Here is a 25,689-nt window from a genome sequence, read left to right on the forward strand (position 1 = left end):
TGAACATACCATTATTCATAGTATCCCCAGCCTGAACTAGTCAAGAAGAGAGTTTCATGTCTTCTCTAGGTTTTCTCTCTACGTTTTACACTTGAGTAGCTACACAATTTGTACTTTTCTTCTAATATATGAAGCTAGTATGACAGTCATGAAACGCCATGCCCAGCTAATATTACCTAATTATATAATATATACAATCACTATCAATTCACTTTTTTAAGTGTTTATGAGTGCAAGGAGAAGAAAAAACTCTACTAAGAAAAGTGACCAAGCAAATATTGACTAAACTCCGGGAAGAATGACATTTAGCTCCTGCTTGGCCAATAACTACGTAAGTTTGGGGAAATCTTGAACTTCTCTAGATCTGTTTTCTCCACTATATGAGAAAAGAGACTACATGACCTCTGGAAGCCATTTAAATTTTTAAAATTATTTCCACTTCTGAATGTATTTTGAATGCTCACTCAATCCAAGTAGGTCTGACTTTCTTCATTTCTAAATTAGAGATAGGACCTCCAGCCTAGGTAGTCAGTTACAGTAAGAAAATACATTTAAAGGACACAGTACTCCAAAGATATAATGATAATAGAGTACTTTGTGTTTGTAGATCATTTCATGCATGATAAGCAGGTCTATTACAATTAAAGAAGAGGCTATGCCAGGCACCATGGCACACATCTACAGTCCCAGTTACTCAAGATTGAGATGGGAGGATGACTTGAGCCAGGAGTTCAGAGGCTGTAGTATGTAATGGTTATGCCTGTGAATAGCCACTATACTCCAGCCTGGACAACATATTAAGACTCCACCTCTAAAAGAAGGAAAAGAAAAAAGAGGCTTAAAAAGTGAGAGGAACCACACGAAAAGTGGAAATAATGTTTCTTGTTTTTGAAAGTTCTGCAAACCCATGACAAACTTCCTCTTGGTACACAAGGCTTTTCTCACACTGCTCACTTGAGGCAGATAACACCTGAGCCCTTGTTAGGTGTCCTCTGTCCTCTTTACCTACCCTTGGTTAACATAGACCAACAGGATGAACTGTGCTCCTTCAAAACCCAAAATAATAAGAAAACCACTCTAAACCAATAATCACTTTTCATAGTGATAGATCCCAGGAGGAAATCACACTCAATATCTTAAAATACAAAATATCATCTTTATTTCTTATTTTATAAGCTCAAGTTTAAGTTGTTAAGCAGTTTTACTGAGTTCCACCTCAAGACCAAAATGTATAATCTCTAAGTTCATCAATATAAGATTTCTCAATTGTGAATATTTTCATATATCAATGTTGTTTTCTCAAAATGATTCTAACTACTGTTAAATTTTTTCAACACTATGACTTTATATATCACGGTCACCAAAATAGTTTACATTTAAGCTGATCAATCACCCTAGAGAGGGCTTAGCAGCATCACATTAACCTTTAAAAAGTTAACATTTTTAACTAACTATAAAAAAAGAAATGGGGGTAATATGGCAAAGGCATCTGACATTTGAGCCTGTTGCTCCTTGGTTCTTGTCTAAGCTCTTTTCATTAGGTCATGTAGATTATGGGTTAAATCTTTTACCCTATGTGTCTGGTTATTTGTCTGAACATAGAGTCAATAATAACAATCTTGGTCATGTTTGAGAGTCAATATAAGGGTACAATTAATTAAATCTGATGCTATTATGAACATTTAGATATAAATATAATTCAAAGAGAGCAAGGCTTGATAGGCAGTGAATTAAAAGAGAGCACTTAAAAGCAATAAAAAATTATTAGACTCATTTACTCATAGTAGACATTTGCAAACAATACTATGACAGACCCTGAGGACTCTGTGCTCACCGTGGAAGGACAGTGAACAATACTAGTGAGATGATAGGAAGGAGATGCATCCAAGCCTATGGGAGAATAGATGAAAGACATCCACATTAGACACTGGGGACATGACACTGATACCCAGTGTCAAAGAGCCAGGAAGAAATTAGTTACATGAAGAGGAAGAGGATAGAGAGATCTGGGAGTAAAGTAAGCCCACATGGAAAATTGCAGTGGCATACCATGGCATAGGGAACTAAAACTAGCTAGACCTGGTCTCAGTGGGCAGTGTTTTAGGGAAGCAGCCAGAGCCTGAGACTACCAGGTCCTAAGAGCCTTGTATGTCACACTAACGAGCTTCAACTTCAACCTGAAACCCTGAGAACTTGGTGGATGTTTGGAAAGATATAAGAGTGAGTGACGGGGCAGAAACCTGAGAAAGATGGAAAATTTGGGAGTCTCTTGCAGCAATGTAGATAGTAACCTATGAGTTCACACAGGAGAAACCCTGGTGAAAGGGATCATGATGCAACAAGGAATACTTAGTAAGAAATAGAAGGTGATCAAGTAGAAATTCAGCACAACTTCTTGTGATAACCTGGACAACTGAGGAGATGCAATATTACATAGCAAACACAGAAAAGGTCAAGAGAGATGGAACTGCAACATGCGTTTCACATGTGCCCCATGAGAATAGCATCACGGGTTCTGGCAAAAGAAAGAAAAAGGAAGAAAAAATTCAATGCTTTCTTCAAATGTTCAAACCAAAATGAAGAGGAGTGAAGAAAGCCATAACATAGCTTTAGTTTATTTCTTTTTTCCTGCGAAGAAAGATGTGAAAATTGTCAGAGGGAGAGGGTCAAGGGAACGGAATGATCTGATAGGAGGTGACACTCTTGAACGTGAAAACATTTTCAAGGATAAGAGATTCCAAAGATAAATTTTAAAAATATTCTATAGAAACTCCCAATGTTTGACTACCTAAATATATGCATAAGGTGGGGGGGCACAGATAAATTAGGAATTATGCCTATCTTAGTTCTAACAGCTAGCAGGATGAAAAACATTAACACAACTTTACTGTGTCAAACGCAGCAACAAATGTACCCACACAGGATTACAGCATCCTATGGAAATAATAGCCTACATCTAATGTTTGGGGCATAATAAACACATTTGCAATTATGAGATTTTTTTATTCCCATACAAGAATGCAGAAACAAAGCCAAAATCCACTTTTCAAGAAAAAAAACTTGGCAAAGTTTCCCAAACAGAAGCCCCACTTACACCAAATCTGGTACCACTGGGTGCCAGACATCCACAGCAGGCACCAGACGGTGGAGCTCCTATCGCTTGCTTCACAGATTGCTGTCTGGTTGCAATTTCTAGTCATATGTGATTTATTTGGTGGAGCAGAGAAAACCCCCCTGGCTTCCTTCTATCAGTTCTGCATCCCAGCTTCAGGAATCAAAATAAACATATTTATCCACAGAGATTAGCTCCAGGTATTGCCTGTCTTTATCCATGAAACATTCCTTTACTCTTGTGCAAAGTATTGTTCAAGGAATAATTTAATTTACAAATTGTCAAGTAAGCACCTGGCTAAACAAGGGTGAGGAGAAAAGAAGCACCCTCAGTTGTCATCTTAACATCTAACTTTCATAAACTCCGCATCATTCCTTTCTTCCTTGATCTCTGCCTTTCTTTCATTTCTTGAATTAGGTCCAAGGACATTTCATAGCATGTCTTTCTTTTTTCTTTAAAAAATAAAAATAAAAAAATAAACCGTTTGCCTAATGCAGGAATAGAAAACCAAATACTGCATGTTCTCACTTATAAGTGGGAGACGAATGATGAGAACACACGGACACATGGTGGGAACAACACATACTGGGGCCTGTCAAAACAACACACACTGTTGAGGGGTGGGAGGGAGAGCATCAGGAAGAATAGCTAATAGATGCTGGGCTTAACACCTAGGTGATGGGATGATCTGTGCAGCAATCCACCATGACACATGTTTACCTATGTAACAAACCTGCACATCCTGCACATAAAAGTTGGAAAAGAAAGACTCGCAAAATGTCAATTAATCATATACATATCTACTCAAAAATGTATACAATGTACCTGCAATGTATCAGTCACTCCACCTATCACCAGGAATAGAAAAATAAACAAGTCATATGACAAAGATAGCAAGAACATCTAATATGGAGAGATAATTAAATCATTAAAATACATTTTCATACATGCTATCAGAGAGATACAAAGAAGTGTTAAATAAAAATCCAAAAGGAATAAACTGGAAATATCTTTCATTAAACATGTATTTTTTCAAAGTTATTTTTTTCCATCACACTCACACAGAAATAAGGACATTCCAGAAGGCCTTTCCAGAGTGCAGTGTTTACCCTCCGTACAACTGACAATTTTGCACAAGATGTAAGAAAAGCTATGTCTAAACTAAAACCTTTCTCCTACTAAATCATGCCAAAAATCAGGATCTAACTAACAAAAAACATTTGTCTTTACTAAAAAAAAATCATAATCCCAGGGACTGAAAATTTACACATACATCATATGGTAGTCTCTGCAGATAAATTTCCATTTCTTCTTATCTTGACACACATCATGCGTGACTATGGCTCATCCTCCAGCATTTATGCCCCAGAAGAGGGTGTGCCATCATTTACATCAATACTTACTTAAAATAAACCCCAATTGACTTTCAAAATGGGGGAAAAGTAGTATAAGCATTCTAAAAAAATGACCTTTCTAAAGTAACCGCAGCAATTTGATGCTTTCAAAGATCCATATTACTTAGGTGTTCTAAGATATAATTTTTTTTAAATTTATTTATTATTATTATACTTTAAGTTGTAGGGTACATGTGCATAACGTGCAGGTTTGTTACATATGTATACTTGTGCCATGTTGGTGTGCTGCACCCATCAACTCGTCATTTACATCAGGTATAACTCCCAATGCAATCCCTCCCCCCTCCCCCCTCAACATGATAGGCCCCGGTGTGGGATGTTCCCCTTCCTGAGTCCAAGTGATCTCATTGTTCAGATCCCACCTATGAGTGAGAACATGCGGTGTTTGGTTTTCTGTTCTTGTGATAGTTTGCTAAGAATGATGGTTTCCAGCTGCATCCATGTCCCTACAAAGAGCTCCATTCTCTTACCCCTAACTTTGGGATGTAATTATTTCTTTTCCACAAACCTGAGAACTTCTCTGGGGGCCACACAGCTTCTAAATGATTTTTAAAAAACAAATGAAGACACAATTTCCGGAAAGAAATGTAGAATTAGCAGTTACCTTCCATACTCAGTTTAATTTTCTGAGCATTTCTCTCCTTTAAATGACAATTTAATTAAAGAATGTAAACAATTTTGTTTAAGACCCTGAAGTCATTTTTATTTCTCTGGCTGATAGGAAAGGATCTAACATATCAACCAAATGAGATTAAAGGAAGAAGGTATACCTGAAACTATCTTAAAGACAGGTTACCATAAATAGATATGTTTGACCAAGTTTTATCTTTAGAAGGGAATATAGACTAGAAAGAAAAGAAATGGCCACCTACCAGATTACCAGGGGAAATGAAACAAAACCAGGTGATCAGTTGGAGAGAGTTGTTTTAGCCAGATCACACTGATACACATAATCATTTTCTCAAGACAATTATGCATTCACCAAGGCAGTAAGTATTACTGATTGGAATATCCAAATAATATATGTATACATATACATACACATATACATACATACACACGTAGCATCTTTTACCGTAATAACCAGTGTTTTCTCAACTTACTGTCGGATGTAACAAGAACCTACAATATAAGCAAATGCTCTTAATCATCACATATATTATGTAAGAAAAATCTCATTGTAGAAATATTTTTCCTTATTAGAGATATTTCTGCTTTCGCTGTTTCTCATTGGCTCTTTTTCTTGATTTCAAATAATCATTCCAGAGTATTCAGAATGTGGATCCCCTCAACAAGAAAGGCTTCTGTTGTTGAAATGTTGTACCTCTATATATAAAGTGTTCCAGTTGGATATGTCTTAGGTTTATTTCTCCAGTGGCATTATTTATGAGTATCAAGAGATAAAAACAATCAAACAATTGTGTACAAAGACTTTATCACAGAAAACAGAGAGTTGAGGATGGTACACAAATCCCGTTGCAAACATTCCAGATTTACTTGGGAGTGCACAGTATTTATGGGAGTGACTGTTTCCTGCTGTAAAGTACAAAGCAGCTTAGGTCTTTGACTGCCCTGGGTGACTGACTGAGTGCATTAAAAGATTCCTATGAGAAGCATGCTTGATGCGAATGAATCCACATTCCACATACTACATCTAGCTACTGAGTCTAGTTGAACCCGTTATTCGAAGCAGGTACTTAGGGAAAGACAGGGGATGTAGAATTCTTATTTATAATCAACACTCTGTTCTGTTAATACTAAGTGATTAAAGGAAGTAAATTGGAACACAACTTCAGACAAAAAAAAAAAATATATATATATATATATATATACACACACACACACACACACACACACATATGTAGAACTAGCAGTTATCTTCTAGACCACTTTAGTTTTCTGGGTATTTAACTCCTTACAAAAAATGATCCTCAGCAACAGATATCCATAAGGTTAAAAAATGGGAACTATCTTGTTTTTAAGAGAGTCAAGACATTTTTATGTCTCTGACTGATAGAAAAAGATCAAACATGTTAACCAAACTGGAATATAAAATGATGTCTATATCTACACACACATACAAGACTAAAAGACACATTAATCACAGCATTAACACAGTAACCATGGCAATATGTTTCCAGAGTGGTAATTCCCAACCATGATTTTTCAAGAACTTGGAATATTCCCAGGTATCTCTAAGATTGCCATGAAAAGTATCATCACCGACAATAACAACGAAAATGCCACTTTTCATTCAGCTAGGTTACAACACTTTGGAGGGGGCATTAAAATGACAAAAAAAAAAAAAAAAGCATCACCAAAAATTAAACTGTTTTAAATTTTAAAAGATTATAAATCACTTCTTTTAGGACAGTAAATATAAAGCCGTGAGTTCTGTGCAAATAGCATTGGATGATACGGCTTGTTCTTGGGGAAGTGAATGTGCTTCCCCATTCACTTTTCATGGAAAACTCAGTGTTTCATGGGAAACTCAGTGCATGTCCCACTTTGTAAGATCGGAGGAGGGACAATTCAAAATAGTAAACAGTGATCTTCAGTGCCCTTCCTACATGTCCTCCTATAAATAAATTTTCTCTTCTCACCCAGACCCCCATGTTAACACAATCTTTTTTTTTTTTTTTTTTTTTTTGAGACGGAATCTCATTCTGCCGCCCAGGCTGGAGGGCAGTAGTGTGATCTTGGCTCACTGCAGCCACCACCTCCTGGGTTCCAGTGATTCTCCTGGCTTAACCTCCCAAGCAGCAGGGATTACAGGCATGCACCACCACACGCAGCTAATTTTTCTATTTTTAGTTGAGACAGGGTTTCACCACATTGGCCAGGCTGGTCTCAAACTCCTGACCTCAAGTGATCCACCCGCCTCAGCCTCCCAATGTGCTAGGATTACAGGTGTGAGCCACCGCACCCGGCGAAAATCCTGTATCTGCTCTATCATCAATACTTATTTTTCTCCAAGCTTTTCCTTTAAGAAACTTAAAATGATAGAACAGGAAGAAAAGAAAGCAGAGATGAAAAAGTTGGTTGTGACTTTTATTAACAGTTCAGCCACGAACTGTAAGTATTACCTTGAGGAAGTATTTTCACTGTTCTAAGCTTTATTTTCTTTAACCCATGAAATAGAGACTGTACTAAATGTTCTAGCTCTGACATTTTCTGAACATTTCAGGCATAGCTTATTTTAAATTATAGAGTTATGATCTTTATCTGATAGCATTACTGTTTGATTAAAGTTGCCAGTCTTCAAGACTTTACCCTAAAGATTATGCCTTTTAACAATTAGAACAGTATTTCGACAGTAGTCTTCTAAATATTTCAATGAAACTTTCTAAAGGTACATAAAAATACACAGAAAAAAGCCAGAGCTGAGGGACATCATATTTACTTTTTAAAAAGCTAATATATGTTATTAAGGTAAGGATTGGCTGATAAAAGAATTTGTAAGTGGAGGCTAATTTTACAGTGTAAATCTTACTGTTTTTTTTTTTTGTCCTTCTCTGATAATGTTTGAAGGCCAATGAAAGCACTGTAGATATTAACATATGTGATTTATGAACATGACTTGGTCAGCATCATGCAAATAAAAAAGAAACACAAAGAAAATAATGTACCCTAGAAACTGAACAAAATATAAAAAAACAGACAATAATAACAAAAACCCAAGGGAATTGGTGGGTGGTTCCATAAAGCAGCTGTCTGATGCTGGTATATGCCCCAGAGGACAATCTCTCCTGAAATACACACTCAATACAGTTTCTCCCTCTGACTATCATTACATATTGGGTATTTATGAAACTGTCAGGTTATGAAAATCTAACTGGAAGTATTATTCATGTCAATTTCATTCATGCTATTGCTATCAGGACACAAAGAAACTTCCACTAGCTTTGGGAAAAATAAATGACACATGTTTTCTTTAAAAATTAAAAGCACTGTCTTAAAACTATGTATTTAAAATTCTAAATATATATGACTTTCAACTATATTTACATGAAACAATAATTCATATGTCAGGTAAAACCTCCCTGCCCTTTGATACCTAGAAGATTGCCTTGAGCCTCCAATCCCAACCCATGTAGTAGTTCAAAATAAACACTTCCCATTTTCTCATGCAGAATGACCCTGCTAGGAGGCTCTATCCTCAAAGTCGCTCACCTTTAATCCCAAGCGACTTACCAAGTTTTGTTCCCCGCACTCAATACAGTTCCTTCCCTAAGAGTAATTATGGTGCCAACTGGTTATAATGATGATTTTTTTAAATCTTGACAAAAATAATTAAATTCATAATACAGAAGTTAAATAAGAAATTGTACTGTTAAGAACAAATTTAAATAGAAGACTATTACATATTTATTTCTTTGATTCAATTATATTAACATTGTTTCAGAGACTTATATAAACTTATCATTATTCACACCTCTGTTAGGAAGCTGCTCTGTACTTTTATTAAAAACTTGAAAGCAGCCCATATATTCAAGTGAACTCTGAATTGAATAGCTAGACTTTCTCTTAACCTAATCATGGATCATTTATCTCAATTAAATTGATTCAATTTTTCTTTTTTTTTTTTTTTTTTTTTTTTTTGAGATGGAGTCTGCTCTGTCGCCCAGGCTAGAGTGCAGTGGTGCAATATCCGCTCACTGCAAGCTCCACTTCCCTGGTTCACGCCATTCTCCTGCCTCAGTCTCCCGAGTAGCTGGGATTACAGGTGCCCACCACCACGTCTCGATCGCCCAACCTCATGATCCACCCGCCTCGGCCTCCCAGAGTGCTGGGATTACAGGTGTGAGGCACCGCACCTGGTCTTTTCTTTGTTTTTAAGAATTCGTCAATCTCTGACCTAAATCTATGCACATGCACCTTTTTGTCAAAGAAACTTTATCTTGTTTCTACCTCTAATATTACATTTTTTACAGGTTTTTATTCTCTAATTGTATTCTATTCAATAAACACAACAAATATTTACAATTCAAGACTTTATCATGACCATAATTATAAGTTTTATATTAAATTGACATCCTTAATCAATTACATATTCATCCTTTCATAAATATAGCAATAACTCTGGGTTTCATTTCTATGATAAGTGAAATGTCACTGGTAGAAGAAAAATGCAGAGACAAAAATATTCTTTGAAAGGTATTTTTTATTTACAAAATTTAAATATTTGCAAGGATCCTTGACAAATGGGCACAGCGGGTATTTACAGAAAAAACCCACAAGGCTACTAAAGTTACCATTAGCCTATTCATGGTAGAACAGTTTCTTCATTTTTTAATCATATCTTCAAGGGTCATCACAAACGTGTAGATGTTAGTTTTGCAAAATTCAGGGAACGAATTGTTTCAATGAGAGAGTTTGCAACTTATAAGAGCTCAAGCCTTCCTTAATTTGAGGGAATAGTGCTAGATAAGGTGATAAACAGGAGATAGATAGATAGACAGACAGATAGATAGATGAATTGATAGATATATGGATAGATGCATATAGATAAATTTATCTTAGGAAGCAAAGTGTGTTTTACTTCCTAACTGTGGTACACAGTATGCTTAGTCATAACAGCACAACGAGGATCACTTTTCTCACATAGAACTCTAAATTCAAGCATTTTATGATCACAATGGTAACAAAGCAGTCCATGAATGCGGAGAACTTACCAAAAATGAAAACTAGATAACAATCATCAGGATTCAAAAGGAAAAATGGAGGAAAAAAAGTAAACATGCTTTACCCACCATACCATTCTAAACCCTGGCTAATTTTATCGCCTAAAAATCCACACGTCCTTTTAAACTACATACATGACCACCAATACAAAAAAAAAACCTAATAAAATAAACAAAATTAATCCCAAAATGTCAGTTTTCAAATTCCAGTATGAACAAGGCATCAGAATAAAGAAACTTCCACTTGCTGGGTATTATACAAAAGCAAAAAGAAAAGATAAAATGAGGAAAAAAAAAAAACTCCTTAATCATAAAACTTAGAACAGATATAATGTTCAAACTTCCAAGCATGTATAGGCTCCCAAAAGCAACTGATATTGTAGAGAAAAACCATTATAAAGAAACAGAGAATAGTTGGTTCTTCAAGGGCAAATTTCCAAAGATATTGGCAGAAATATTTTCTCAACATGTGTTGCACCCTGAAATGCTAAAACTGTATTTTTGGTATACTAAACTATCCTGCCAATAGGGCAAAGGTCTGACAGAAGCAAAAGGAAATAAATTAAGGAGAAAATGAAGTGAAAAGTGAGGTTAAGTAGCTTACCAGGAACAGTTCTCAGAAAATACCAAAAAAAATACACCACCATGGAAAAGACGTTACAATAGCAGTAGAAGATACTATTGGTATCTTCTTCTGCCTATGTACCTCACCATGTGTTAAAAATTAGAAGGAGTAGCCGGGCGTGGTAGCTCAAGTCTGTAATCCCAGCACTTTGGGAGGCCAAGGTGGGCGGATCACAAAGTCAAGAAATTGAGACCATCCTGGCTAACATGGTGATACCCCGTCTCCACTAAAAATACAAAAAAATTAGCCAGGCGTGGTGGCACGTGCCTGTAGTCCCAGCTACTCAGGTGGCAGAGGCAGGAGAATGGCGTGAACCCGAGAGGTGGAGCTTGCGGTCAGCCGAGATTGAACCACTGTACTCCAGCCTGAGTGACAGAGCAAGACTCCATCTCAAAAAAAAAAAACAAAAAAAATAGGAGTATAGCAGTGAGTACGACTGGCTGCTGAAGCCTCCTAAATACAGTTTAAAGTAGAGAGGCAGAAAAGAAAGAAGGATGGATGGATGCATGGATGGATGGATGGATGGATGGATGGATGGATGGATGGATGGAGAGATGATTGATTGATTGATTGATTAATAGACAGACAGATTGAACAAGGGGCCATATTAGCAGAAGGACACTGTCTCTGTGGAAGCACCTAATGAGAGCACCTTTAAGATGTGAAGTTTAGAAAGCTGCTTGAATCTTCCCATCTCACAAACACCTCTGCTAATATACTTAAGGCATGAAGACCCAATTCATTCAGTATTGAGTATTAGCAAAGAAGATGGAACAACATTGATACAAGGTCACTATAAGAAAAAAATTGGAGAAAGAGCAGTAACACTTACCAACAGACAAGAGCACAAGAATTTCCTCAATGACAGAATGAAAAGTCTAACCAAAATTTTTGTCATTAGTATTGTAAAATAAATGAAGCAACTGCCTTTAAAAGAAAGATCATGGGCCAGGCGCAGTGGCTCACACCTGTGGTCCCAGCACTTTGGGAGGCCGAGGTAGGTGGATTACAAGGTCAGGAGATCAAGACCTATCGTGGCAAACATGGTGAAACCCCATCTCTACTAAAAATACAAAAAATTAGCCAGACCTGGTGGTATGCGCCTGTAGTCCCAGCTACTTGGGAGGCTGAGGCAGGAGAATTGCTTGAACCTGGGAGGCAGAGGTTGCAGTGAGCTGCTGAGATTGTGCCACTGCACTACAGCCTGGGCGTCAGAGTGAGACTCCACCAAAGGAAAAAAAAAAAGGAAGATCATGAAGAAGAAACAGGAAGTCCAGAGGAAACACTCAAATACAACCCATCAGAGCTCAAGAAATAATAAGGTGAAATTGCGGAAAAAAAAAAAAAAAAAAAAAAAAAACTACAGAAAATAGAATAAGGAACATAAAGGCTAATTTAAAAAAAAGGAGAACAAAATAAAATGAAAATAAATAAAGACTTGAAAAGAATGAGAGACTAGATGACAGTTATAGAAGACAGGCAAAGTAAATACAACAAACATATTTGGAGTGTGTTATTTATGTCCCTCTAAAATTCATATGTTAAATCCTAACTTCCAAGGCCATGGTATTAGGAGATAGGAACTTTGGGAGGTGATTAGGTTATGTGGGCAGAGCGTTTATGCATGGGACTACTGTCCTCACAAAAGAGAACCCAAAAGTTTCCTTGCTCCTTCCATTACGTGAGGATATAGTGAAAAGACAGAATCTATGAACCAGGAAGCAGCCATCACCAGACACAGAATCTGCCAGTGCCTTGATCTTGGACTTCTCAGCCTCCAGAACTACAAGAAATAAATTTCTGTTGTTCATAAGCCACTTAGATTATGATAATTTGTGATAGCAGCCTTAACAGACAAAGACACAGTACTTAAAAAGGAAAAACAGAGAGACATAAAGACAATTTAAAGATATAAGCTCCCCAAAATTCTTTGAAATAAAAGAATACTATACATATTGAAAGGTACACTGGGGGCAAGGAAAAACTAACCCAGTATAGACAACCCAGACAGTTATTGAACTTCCAACGATAAACAAAGAATATGTAAGGCAGCCCAGCAAAAACAGCAAATTATTTATAAGGATGAAAATCAGATTTCTCTACAGTTGCATTTAACACCATGCAACATGTATTAACAGCACCATCTACAAGATCCTCAGAAAAAGAAAGTTTGAGTCAAGTTGTCCTTTAGGAATAAATGCAAAAAAAAAAAAAAAAACAGCTTTTACATACAAAAATGATTTAATCTTTCTTGATGACAATAGTAGGTGATCTTCAGCCAAATAAATATGACTGGGGAAATAATGGAAAAGATTTGAGGGTTGGAATGACCAAAAAAGAATGTTAGTATTATGTGCTCTACCAAGTAGAACCGGTACAATTTTAAAAAATGGGAAGGAGGGGAAAAGAAATTAGGAAGTTGAAAATGTTTGTTGATTATTTTACTAAAATTCCTGGAAATCAAGTAATAACATTAAAGCAGATCAAAAAAACTGACAGAAGTACAAACATATTTTATAAAAGGTTAACAACAAAATTATAAAGAGAGCCAATAGAATAAATATGTCACCTTCACACATATCAGAAGTATACTTAAAACAAAGGGAAGTATACAGACAACATAATGAAAGACGATTAAAGAACATAAAGCAAACGTGAAAGCAAGAAATTTAATATATGGCAGCACTCAGAACAAACATACCAACTATATCAGTATCAATAGATTAAACTTACTTGTTAAAATCAAAGATATTTAGATTGAATGAGAAAGTAAAACCAAGCTCAATACTGTTTAAAAGAATAGCTTTTACAATTATTGATTCACAATAATTAAAATTAAAATGTGGACAAAGATATACTGGCAAAATGGAAAAGAATCCAAATAGATGGACTTATTTTTCATATTAGACAAGCAAGAATTTAGGCCCAAAATGATGCAAAAAACAACATTGTATAACTCAAGAGGATGTAATTCACAAAAAATTGTTATGAATAGCAAAGTATGCACAAACATGAAATTACAGGAAACAAGAGACAGAAACACACTAGTGAGAAGAGAGTAATTCTCTTGTTTCAAGCTATGAGAACAGAGTAGCATCATTAATGTGTTACGGATGTTTGATACATCAAAAATACTTTATATCAGAAAAGACCTATCTTCTTTTCAACAATCCATATTTATGGATATATGGAATATTTATTAAAATTCATAACATATGAGGCTATAAAGAAAATTTCAGAAATAGGCAAATTCTAGAAATAACAGAGAAAACATACTCTTAATATAATATACTAAATATAGAAATTGATAAAACTGGAGAAAAATAAAAATTTTCTCACATGGAAGTTTTAAAACCCCCTACAAAACAATTCCCTCTTCAAAGAGTTATGCAAACTGATATATCTGAATATATACTATTAATGGAAACATCATACCTGAATTCATGAGCTATAGCTAAAGCATTTCCCAAAGGAAAACTCAGAGCATTTAATTTTTATTAAAAAATTTAAAAGAATAATGAAAAGAAGGGAATTGAGCTTCTGAATCAAATTTATAGAAAAGAATAAAAAACAATAGAAAAGGAGAAAAGGGTAGTTAATATTTATGGAGTTAGGGAAAAAATAGAATAAATTTTAAAAATTGTTTTTTAAGAAAAATATTTAATGTATGAAGCACAGCTAAATTATTCAAGGAAATATGAACAAACTACAAACATGAAAATAAGAATTTTAAAAGCCACAAAAACAAAGAAAAATACAAGAACCAAAAGAGACTATTTTATTCAACTCTATGCCAAAATAAATTTGACCTGGATGAGATACGTAATTTTCTAGTAATGTATAATTCACCAAAACTGATCCCAGAGGATATAGAAACTCTAAATAATCTGATTTCAACAAATGAGTTAGAGAAATGTGCCAATTATTAATATTCCAAAACTCTAGGCCTTGGAAGTTTTCTAGGAAAATTCCACCACATTTTTAAAGAACAGTGAGTTCCAGTGTTTTAAAATAGCCCCAGAACAAAGAAAAACAAAATTAAAAAAAAAAAAAAAAAACTCTTCTTTCCTCTACAAAAGAAAGTAACACTAAAACACTAATACCAAAACTTTATAAAGAATGCACAAAACAAAAACAGCTGACAGATCTTAGGTATGAATATCATGAAACATTCCCAGAAGCACTTGAACAAATAATTCATTATATGAAATGTGACTTATTCCAGGGAAAGCAAGAATGGTCAAATATTGTAAAATCATTAATGTAATTTATATTAATATATCTAGAGATACACAGCACATCATAATTTCCATAGACAAAAAAGGTCTTTGACCAAAAAAAAAAAAAAATCACTTGATTTTAAAAAATAACCTAAAATGAAAAGAGGACTACAGTTGAACCTTGAACAACATGGGTCTGAACTCCAAAAATCTTACATGCAGATTTTAAAAAATAAATATACATAAAAATTGCTTGGAGCTGTGCAGACTAGAAATACAGAAAAAATTAAGAAAAACGTGTCATGAATACATGAAATATGTGTGTTGATTGACTATTTAGGTTATCAGTAAGGCTTCCAGTCAATATTAGACTATTAGTACTTAAGTTTTTGGTGAGTCAAAAATTATATGCAGATTTTCAACTGCACTGGGGGTCGCTGCCCCTAACCCTCCAACCCCATTGTTCAAGGGTCAACTATAAATGTGGATTCATGGTAATAAAAGGGCTATGTGTAACAAAAGACTCAACAATAAAATGGCTTTAAAAACAATTATGTTTGTTTTTCTTTCGCAATTAACAATTGGAAATTGTTCCAGGGGACTAGTCTGTTCCACAAAATGATTCTAGGACCCAGGTTCCCTCCATCTCGTGGTTTGCCATCCCTGAGAGCCTTGTTGTCCTTTACATAGTTGAGGCTGGGTTGCCATCACTTCTGGTTTCCTGCCAGCAAGAAGGGAAAAGAAAGGATGTGGAAGAAATGGCATGTGTCACTTTAACCTACGTTACAATGGCAAGAACATGGGCACACGTGAATCACAACGGCATGCTTAAATACCAGCTGGGCTGAGAAATGCATGTCTTAAGGAGGTGTTCACATGTCCAGCTACAACTCTAGGACTGTACAGATGGATACTTCATTAACATAATAAAATACATCCAACTCAGACCAAAAACCATCATCACGCTTTATGATAAAATTTTAGAATCCCAGAAGTCAGAAACAAGAAAAAGATGATCACCGATAATATTTAAAGCTGATCCCTAGGTACGATCCAAAGCAATTAGACGAGTCACAACAAATCAGATCTATACAAATTTGGAAAGAGGAAAACAAAGGAATTATTTACTACAGAGGCTATGATTATACACCTGGAAGATAAAAGATAATTAACTGAAAAACAACTACAAGCAATAAAAGATGGGTAAAATAGAATTCAAAATCAACATATAGAAATCACTAACAATGGTGATGAAAAAGATAGAATACTAAAAGACAAAGTTGATAAAGTTGATGTGCAAGATTTATATGATGATTTGAAGCACCATTAGAGGAAAAAAAGGGAATTACACAACTGAAAAGGTAATATAATTTTCAAAATAAATTTCAACATCATAAAGACAGCAATTTAATTTGAAAATGTAATAAAATCCTATTTTTAAAACACCAGTTGTTTGAATAAAACAAGTTAATCTGGAAGTTTATAAAGCAAAAAGAAGAAAAGAAGAATATTCGGAAAAACTTTTAAATAGGAAAACAGACAGCTTAGCAATTTCAGTTTTTAAAGGTAGTTTAGAAATTCTAGATGTTAAGACATATAGTCCCTGAACACTGACACATAAATAAACAGATAAATGAGATTGAATAGAAAATCCAAAAGTACTGCTCAATATAGAGAAGAATTTAGTGTATAATAAGGGTAGTATCTTACATCAGTGGGGAAAAGACAGTCCATTCAATAATTAAGTCATATAAAGAAAAAATAAGCTTCTTACTACAAGCCAATTCCAGATGAATCAGAGATTTATGTGATACTAAAGATAACACAAAAGTACAAAAAATCCCAGGAGATTTCCTTTGTAATCTTGGAATGGGGAAGCTTTTTCTAATTATGACTAAACATCCAGAAGACACGAAGAAAAATGAACTAGAGAAATTCAACCAATTCTTCAGAAAATAACAAACAAACAAAAACAAAAATAGAAAAGATGATACTCAAAATACAAATGATATAATTCTGAAACATTTTTTACTTTCTATCACAGGAAAAGGCGCAATTTAGACAAAGCCTATAGAAATAAATAATAAAAAGATCAACAAAATATTGGAACGTTGAAAAAAGTAAAAGATACGAATCGTGTATAGAAAGAGGAACATCACTCAAATATATGAAAATATATTTTACTTCACTCATAATAAGAAAAACATAGGTTAAAAATTTGCTACTGTGTTATTTTGTATTTATCACATTGGCAAAATGCCAAAGGCTGACAACATGCTCTATTGGTAAGGCTGAGGAGAAAGGAACAATCTCATATAAGCCTGGTAAGAGCATAAGCAAGCACAATGCCTATATGAGGGTGATTTGATAATGTTGATCAACATTCAAATACTCATACTCTAACCTAGCAATTCCAATGCTGGGAAATTATTCTACCATATAAAACTATGCATATATAATATTCTTTGCAGTATTGTTTATAATATCAAAAGATTTGAAACTAGTCAAATATACATGAATAAGGGAATTGTGAAATATGCATATATTATGGTACTTCAGTGCAAGGAAACGATATGCAGCTATAAAAAATTAAGAAACGTCCCTATGTATGTATATAGAAATAACTATATTATGTTAAGCAAGAAAAAAAATCAAGTGGCAAAATATTCATAAAATGTGCTACATTTTTTTATAAAAAGTAGGAGAATAAGAATCTATGTTTATTTTAGGTTTGTATATGCAGAAAAAACTCTGAAAGGACACATAAAAAACAAGTAACAATAGTTCTCACGGGGAAGGGACGGGGAGTAAAAGGAGCTGGAAAGATGGGGATGTAGGAAGGAAATCTCTTACTATGTACTCATTTACGCTTTCGGATTTTTGAACCATATGAATATATTATTACCTATGCAAAACATGCAATCCACTTAAGGTCGAAATTTAATTTTAATTTACTGCTCTTGTTATAAGGAGTTTGAGAAGATGTAAAATATGTTAAACCAAATTTAGCCTCTAAGATGTACTTGAACTCAGTCATCAGACACGAAACAAGCAACCGAACATCATGTGGCCATTGTTCCCGGGAGCTCGTAAAACTACCGTAAAATTGTTTTTATTTTGGCATTAGATTACCTCCTTTTTTAAGCAGGAATCACAGCAGTGTGGGATTCTCTTTCGGAAAGCATAGAGTATTAATACACATAGCTTCAGTGGTGGAAAAAATGGGTATTTTTACTGTTCACAAGGTAGGTGAAAATCCTAGCTCCCTAATTATCACTCTTTAGCAGAGACTAATTGGGAAGAAAGCCAAGAATACGAATGCAGAATAGAGAGGAAAAAAGTTCTCTCAGCAGAGAAACAGTGAGTCTTGATAGCTTTTCAATGATTTTATTTATCAAAATAGAATCATCTTGTCACAACATTAATTTTCTACAATTTACTTTGATAAAGCAGGGAACACAGGCTTTCGCCATAAATTATTATTTTCCAACTTTCATCCTATCTCATGTCCTGCAGTGGCAAGATTGGGTAAGGAGTACGGGGTGTGGGAGTGGGGAGGAGATGACAGATAAAAGAGCAAAAGAGAGAGATTTTCAGCGTGGAGAAGGCCGTTTTACAAAATAAAAACAAAAACAGGCTGGGCGCGGTGGCTCACGCCTGTAATCCCAGCACTTTGGGAGGCCAAGGTGGGTGGATCACGAGGTGAGGAGATGGAGACCATCCTGGCCAACATGGTGAAACCCCATCTCTACTAAAAATAGAGAAAAAAAAAAAATAGCTGGGTGTAGTGACGCACGCCTGTAGTCCCAGCTACTCAGGAGGCTGAGGCATGAGAATTGCTTGAACCCAGCAGGGCGGAGACTGCAGTGAGCCTAGATCATGCCACTGCATTCCAGCCTACCGACAGAGAGAGAATCCGTCTGAAAAAAAAAATTAATAAATAAATAATTTAAAAAAATAAGATAAAAAAAAAATCTTGCTCTCCTCACATAACTACAAGTTCTGTGTAATGTTTGTGGAATTTTATTTCAAAATATCTTAAGGCTTGTCTTCAAACAATGAATCAGAAAAATGTATGTATCTACTTTTGGTGAGTTAAAGAAAAGTCACCAGAATTTTATTTGAGAGAGGGGATCATAGCAATTTTTTCTTTTTTTTTTTTCAGACAGAGTCTTGCTCTGTTGCCCAGGCTGGAGGGCAGTGGTGTGATCTCGGCTCATTGCAACCTCCGCCTCCCGGGTTCACGCCATTCTCCTGCCTCAGCCTCCTGAGTAGCTGGGACTACAGGCGCCCGCCACAATTTTTTGTATTTTTTCCTAGAGACGGAGTTTCACAGTGTTAGCCAGGATGGTCTCGATCTCCTGACCTCGTGATCCTCCCATCTCGGCCTCCCAAAGTGCTGGGATTGCAGGCGTGAGCCACCCCGCCTGGCCCTGAATCATAGTAATTTTTCTAACCCCCCAAAAAATCATGAGTCTTAATAGTGAGCTTTCAGGATTTGCTGCAAGACCAGGCGTGGTGGCCCACGTCTGTAATCCCAGCACTTTGGGAGGCCGAGGTGGGCAGATCACTTGAGGACAAGAGTGGGAGACCAGCCTGGTCAACATAGTGAAACCGTGTCTCTACTCAAAGTACAAAAATTAGCCGGGTGTGGTGGCACCTGCCTGTAATTCCAGCAACTCAGGAGGCTGAGGTGGGAGAATCTCTTGAACTCAGGAGGCAGAGGCTATAGTAAGCCGAGATGGTGCCACTGCAGTCCACCCTGGGTGACAGAGGACTCTGTCTCAAAAAAAAAAAAAAATGAAGATTTGAGATTTATCGGAGACTTCGAGTAAAAGGTCAATAGGTCAATATTTGAGTGTATATTACCTGAAAATACCAAATCACCACCCAGCTTCCCACACCCTTACCATGTAAATTACAGTAATGCTCTACTTGCTTGGAGGTTATTTAGTAACATTCTGTATTATATAGATCATAGATAAGAAGTCAGAAGTCAGCCAATAATAAAGGTATCCAAACAGATAAAAGAAAAAAAAAGTTCCAAGTAAAGTACTTCATTTATGAGATCTTATTCAAAGTCTATTTATTTTTACTTAAGCTAAAAAATCTAAGTTTATTAACCTACAACAAACTGAAAAATGACATTAGAAAGATAAGTACTTCTATTTGGATACAGGTACAGCAGAAAAGACAGACACTGAAAACAATTAGGAAAACATAAAAGCCACTAAAAAAATCAGAGTATACAAAAACACTAGAAAGGCATAGCCTGGGTCAATTTAATAGAAGGGCAAATAGTTCTTAATACCTAAACTGTCTAGTAGAAATCACTGTCTTACAACTTATTTATATTGTGTATAACATCCCTAAATTTTCAAGAAAGGATTTCATTGTGTTTAGATTTATTCCAGAAGCACGTAATATAATAGAATTCAAAAAACTGGTTAAATTTTAGAGTTTTAAGCTAAAACATTTACAGCATAGAATTTCTAAACTAGATATCAGGCCCATATGTAGAAACAGTCACATTTGATGATCTGACAGGACCTTTGTAGAAATACAGGCTAACTTAAGCCAAGAAACTACTTTGCATAAACCTGATGTATGTCAGAGAAAGGAAAGTCATTGGATTGGTTGAAGCCCAGCAGTAACAATTAGGAAGCATTGGAGATTCATTTAAGTAGGGTAGCAACAGTAAACTGAGACCCTAGAAAGCTAGCACATCTTACAAGAGCCAATGAAGGTTTTAGGCAAAATGTGTGGAAGGCAAAGTGTTTAAGAAAGATTAATTAGGCAACATTGTACAAATCAGACGAAAACAGAGAGATACTAAAAAAGTAGGAAATAACCTCCTTTCCTCTGTGGCAATAAGCTAAGAGCACAAATATTTCAGTATGCATAATTTATTGAAGATGTCTCAACATTCAGATTCCTGACCAAAGGAACAAATGAATAGAAGAGAGTGCTGCATTATCCTCAGCCCACAGCTTTATCTATTTCAAGTCTACAGACCAGTTTCTTGTACTCCCCTGGGAATATAGACATAAACTTGAGGATATGGTTGCTTTAATGTCTCTCTATAAGGTCATATGTGCTAATAGCTCACACATTTAAGCAAGACATTTGTAACTCATTTTAAATGGTGCAATTGTCCGATAAATTGTTTGAAACTTTTAAAAATCTTCAGTGTTCCATAAAAATAAAAGCCTTTTCAGAATAATTGAAACCAGCAATGCAAAACAAATGTATTTCCTTGATAAATTTAGTTTTAAGTGAGCTTTAATTTATATGCTAAATTTTTTAATTTAGTTCAAGTTTTGGCAGAGACATGTTTATTTTAATTGCTGGCCTTCAAAATTCTAGCTTAGGAATAAACATCTGCTCCTTTCCAATTTTCTGCATAAAATGAGTAAATTTCTATAAGTTGTAAATAAGGGCTGTAGACACACTATATTGCTTTTGGAAAGATTACAAAATTGCAGCAGACACTTTATGTGAATTCCATATGAGAGATTTTATAGCATGGTATGCACTACCCTTTCATCTTAACTAAGGTTCTTAGATCTATTTGTATTTAAGCTATGTATTGGTAGAAAGAACATACTAGATGAGCACCTAAATGTAGTACTTAAATAACCTTCTTTGGAACACTTGTTGGGCTCCCTCATAAATTTTGAACTCTTCTCTTTGCTTTATATAGATTTACAGAACAAATGGATTCTTTCTGCAAGACCAAAATTTCTCAATGGAAAAGCATAAACTCAGTCTCAGCCCATCTATATTACAGGCCTTGTAAACAATTTGAGAAATGCTACTAATAATAGACAATGTGCATTTCTCCAGCTATAGCCTTGGAGGAAATCATCAAAACTTTCAGAAATTAAAATTATAGCTGCTCCAGAATCATGGGGTGTGAAAATAAGATTTTAAAAAATAAATTAAAAAATAAAGTAATAGCTGTTGAGACGTCATAAGAGGTTACATCCACCTTTTGCAAATACTGAATACTGAGAAAATCCAATTCCTATTATTAAAATGTTTTCCTCTTTCAACAATAATGGCAACATTCATGAGGGCACTGCTAAGCATGCTTGTAGCCATTAGAACCAGCCAGTCGTAGACTGGATAGCAATGACCAATGGCCGTTAATATGATTGAAAATGGCAATTAACTGGGACTAAGCTGATATAAAGATATAAAGTCCATATAGTATCCATACCCCTGAAAACTCTGCAAAAAAAAATTTGTTATGGGAAATTTTAGGTGGTTTTTCCTTTATCCTATCTTTTGAAGTAAGTATTACCCATTGTCACATAAAGGTGTCTAGCTGTGCTAACGTGCATGAATCCATGAAGTGCATGGAATTCTATGAGGTCTGTGATTCCATGAAGTGGCATGTCTGCTTTAGAAATATCAGGGTTATCATAATAGATGTCAAAGGACCAAGAAATACAGACTTTAATGAAGCCAGTTAAGTTTCAAGATGCCGACAGCCATTCAGGAGCCTAAATAAAGATCTCTGTCCAACTGTTTCCATTGCTGAAGATCAACTGTATACTGTAAGCCCAATGACAGTAGAAAATACCAGAGTCCTCAGAAAAACTCCAGAGAATCTCCTCTATGTCAGTGAGTCTCAAACTTTCAGGTGAATAAGAATTACTTGGTAAGCTTCCTAAAACAGTTTATGGGCCCATCTAATAAAATTTTAATTCAATAGGTTAGGTGGGGCTCATAAATTCAGTTCTAAATAAGCACACAGTGGTTCCAACATGGCTGCTCCAAGGAACACTCTTTGAGAATCACTGACCACTACTGAATCAGAATCTGCATTTTACAAGATTTCCAGGTGATTTGTATGCACATTGTTAAAATTTGAGAAGTATTACTCTGGGAAATAAGTAAATGGTTGTTTTGCATTGATTTTTTTTTTCCTTCTAACTCTGCTATGTTGGAATAGAGAGATGGGAAAGAGGGAAGGCAGCTTCAAAAGAAACTAAAACTAAGTGCTTAAATTACACCCTTTGTTGAGAAGCAAATCTATTTGACCACCTTGCTCGTCTTTCTCAAGAAATGAATCATTCTCTCCTTTCTTGACCTATTGCCTCTCCATTCTTATTCTACCTTACCCAGGGCTCACATTACCTCGGGTTCCACTTTAACTTCAGCTCTGTATGTTATGGATTTACTGGGAAAATCTAGATTCATATAATTGTTCCCTCTTGAATAAAAAATGATTTTGGTTCGAACAAAGAATTAAGTTTGGATTACGTATGTTCATAAGAGCTTTTATGTCAAGAAATTAACAAGAAATTCACAGAAAATCCTTTGTCAGATTGATTTGGGATTTAGAAACATACTCACAAGAGTGAGAAATGTTCACACAGTGGCATTCCAGAGTCACCCTAGATCTTAGTGATAGGGGAAGGAAGGACAGCTTCTTTGCTGACTGTGCTGTATGTAATTTTATGTTACATATAATTACTTGGACTAGACCAAATATGCCCCCAATTGAGCCACACAGAAGACTAAGTATGCTGTCACTGCATGTAATGAATGGTCACAGAGAAGATAAAATGTAAGATATGAATATATCATGCCTTTGGCAATAGGTAGTATCTGAGTTCACATGACTAATACTTCCTACTTGCTGATTCACACTATTGTAGGTAGCTTTTTGCTCCAGCAGGGAAAAGCTTGTCTGCTAATAAACTACAGAGACAAAAGAGCTCCAAGGCCAACCACAAACTGCAGAAATGTGATTTAAACTAGCCAGTGTCCCTCATTCCACCACAATAACCCATCTACTCTTGCTCTAGTTACTTCAATCTGCCAGAGAGACCTTACCCCCAGCCCAATTATTTCCATAGTCAATGAGCCTGTTACTAAATCTAAAACTTGACAGATCCATGAGTAGATTTTAGGTTGCTGAAATACCACAAACAAACATGGAGGGCATAGGAAACCATGGCGCTTCATCTCATTTTCTCTGACAAGTTTCATGTACTGGAGCAGAGTGCTGGACAGTGAGCACAGAATCAAGGTTCTAATGCCAGTTTTTCTACCAGTTACCCTGATGCAATTCACTTGGCCTCCTTCATTCCATTCCTTCCAAAATCAGGCTATGTTCTCATTAAGATGCCTCAGTATCTAGGAGTTTGTGATTATGTGGGCATATCCATGCTGCTGGAAAGCCAAACAAACAGCTGTTCAGCAGCAAATGGAAAACAACAATCTTGGATGAGATTGGGAGCTGTAGTTTCACTAGCTCCACACAAACCATCCTCATCCTAGATTAGGCTTTGGCACCTTGGGCTGCTCAGAAACTGGGACACTGAATAAGGTTGGCTCATGGGAGCACCCTTCCTTACTTATTCAACTAAAAGTCTATCAAGAATACCATTCAGACGCTAACATCAGGTTTCTCTTCCACGTCAGGATCAGGAATTAAAATATGACCCAGACAGTAAAAGCTGCCTCCAAAAAGTCTGCAACTGCATGAAACGTAAAGCGCTCACTCACCCTCATTCCCACCCCACATTTTTCTTAAAGGCAAATCAGATGTTCTCTTTTTTAAGAGACATGGGCAATTTTGTGTATAAATACCAGGAGAGAACCCGCATGGGGCCACAGAGGTTTTATCTTACAAGAACCACCTATATCGACGATGTCTAGTTGATGTATTTAAAGGAAGATTAAGAGCAGAAAACCAGGGAAATGTTTTCGTATTTTTATTAATGAAAACCAAATAAACCTTCCAGAACTGGATGTGTGTCCTCTCTTTTTCTGGCATCCATGTTCCCTTCTTCTGGTAACAGCCACAGTTTCTATTTGGGAAGCACCTCTGCCTCTCTCAGTCAGTAAACCTAAGTTCTCAGTCCCAAGGTCCCTTCTTCTCTCAGCATTGTATGTTTCTGCCTGAATCAGTTTGTACAGATAATTAGAATTGACAATTAAAAGGTGAAATTTCAAAAAAAAAAAAAAAAGAAAAAAAGCATAAAATACCTTTTTAAAGTTATACTTCAAGGACAGACCTGTAAAATTAATGTAGTTGAAAGCTGCAAAAGACTTGGAGGCTTTTCTCGGAAAGAAAGACTCAGGCATGAAGTGCAAACACCACACTTTATATTGGGCAAGAAACAGAAAATTGCCAGAGTATTGGGAGTACTTCATGAGAGTACTTCATCAAAGTATTGGGAAGAAATCAGAGGTGGAAAAAAAGGCACAACTTGGGCAACTAAACAATATGTTTTTCTTACTATCAGAATTCTGATTTTTTTTAATATGCCAAGGCTAAAAAATTACATCTTCAGAATCTTCTTTGCATCAAGATATAGTCATGTGACTATGGTGGGCCAATGATATATAAAAACAAGTGTTACCTGGGCTTCTAAAAAGGCTCTGTAAAGAGGTCCGATTTAATAAAATGAAGATGTCTAATTAGATCTTGACTTGTTCTGAGAATTTTTATAATGAGGAAAAAAAACTTATTAACTCATAACCCCACTTCAGTAAATGATGAATGCAAGAACTGTCATGAGAAATGAAGAACTGCTTGCAAATATACAAATCAAACAAATAACAAGTAACTTTTCCAGTGATATTAAATTATTTAATCACTCATACCCTACAG

General features: G+C 35.6%; 1 protein-coding gene and 1 long non-coding RNA gene across 5 annotated transcripts in view; both read right to left on the reverse strand.

Annotated features, from left to right (window-relative positions):
- LOC105476616 (neuregulin 1) overlaps positions 1–25,689 on the reverse strand; it is a 1,125,049-nt gene that overhangs the window by 1,041,139 nt on the left and 58,221 nt on the right. The window lies entirely within an intron of this gene.
- Positions 12,183–25,689, reverse strand: part of LOC105481946 (uncharacterized) — a 71,468-nt gene continuing 57,961 nt past the window's right edge. Inside the window, exon 3 of the long non-coding RNA XR_011607115.1 lies at positions 12,183–24,974. This is a non-coding gene — a long non-coding RNA (uncharacterized lncRNA). The remainder of the gene's footprint in view (positions 24,975–25,689) is intronic.

The sequence above is a fragment of the Macaca nemestrina genome, chromosome 8 (assembly GCF_043159975.1).
Source record: "Macaca nemestrina isolate mMacNem1 chromosome 8, mMacNem.hap1, whole genome shotgun sequence".
NCBI lineage: Eukaryota > Metazoa > Chordata > Mammalia > Primates > Cercopithecidae > Macaca > Macaca nemestrina.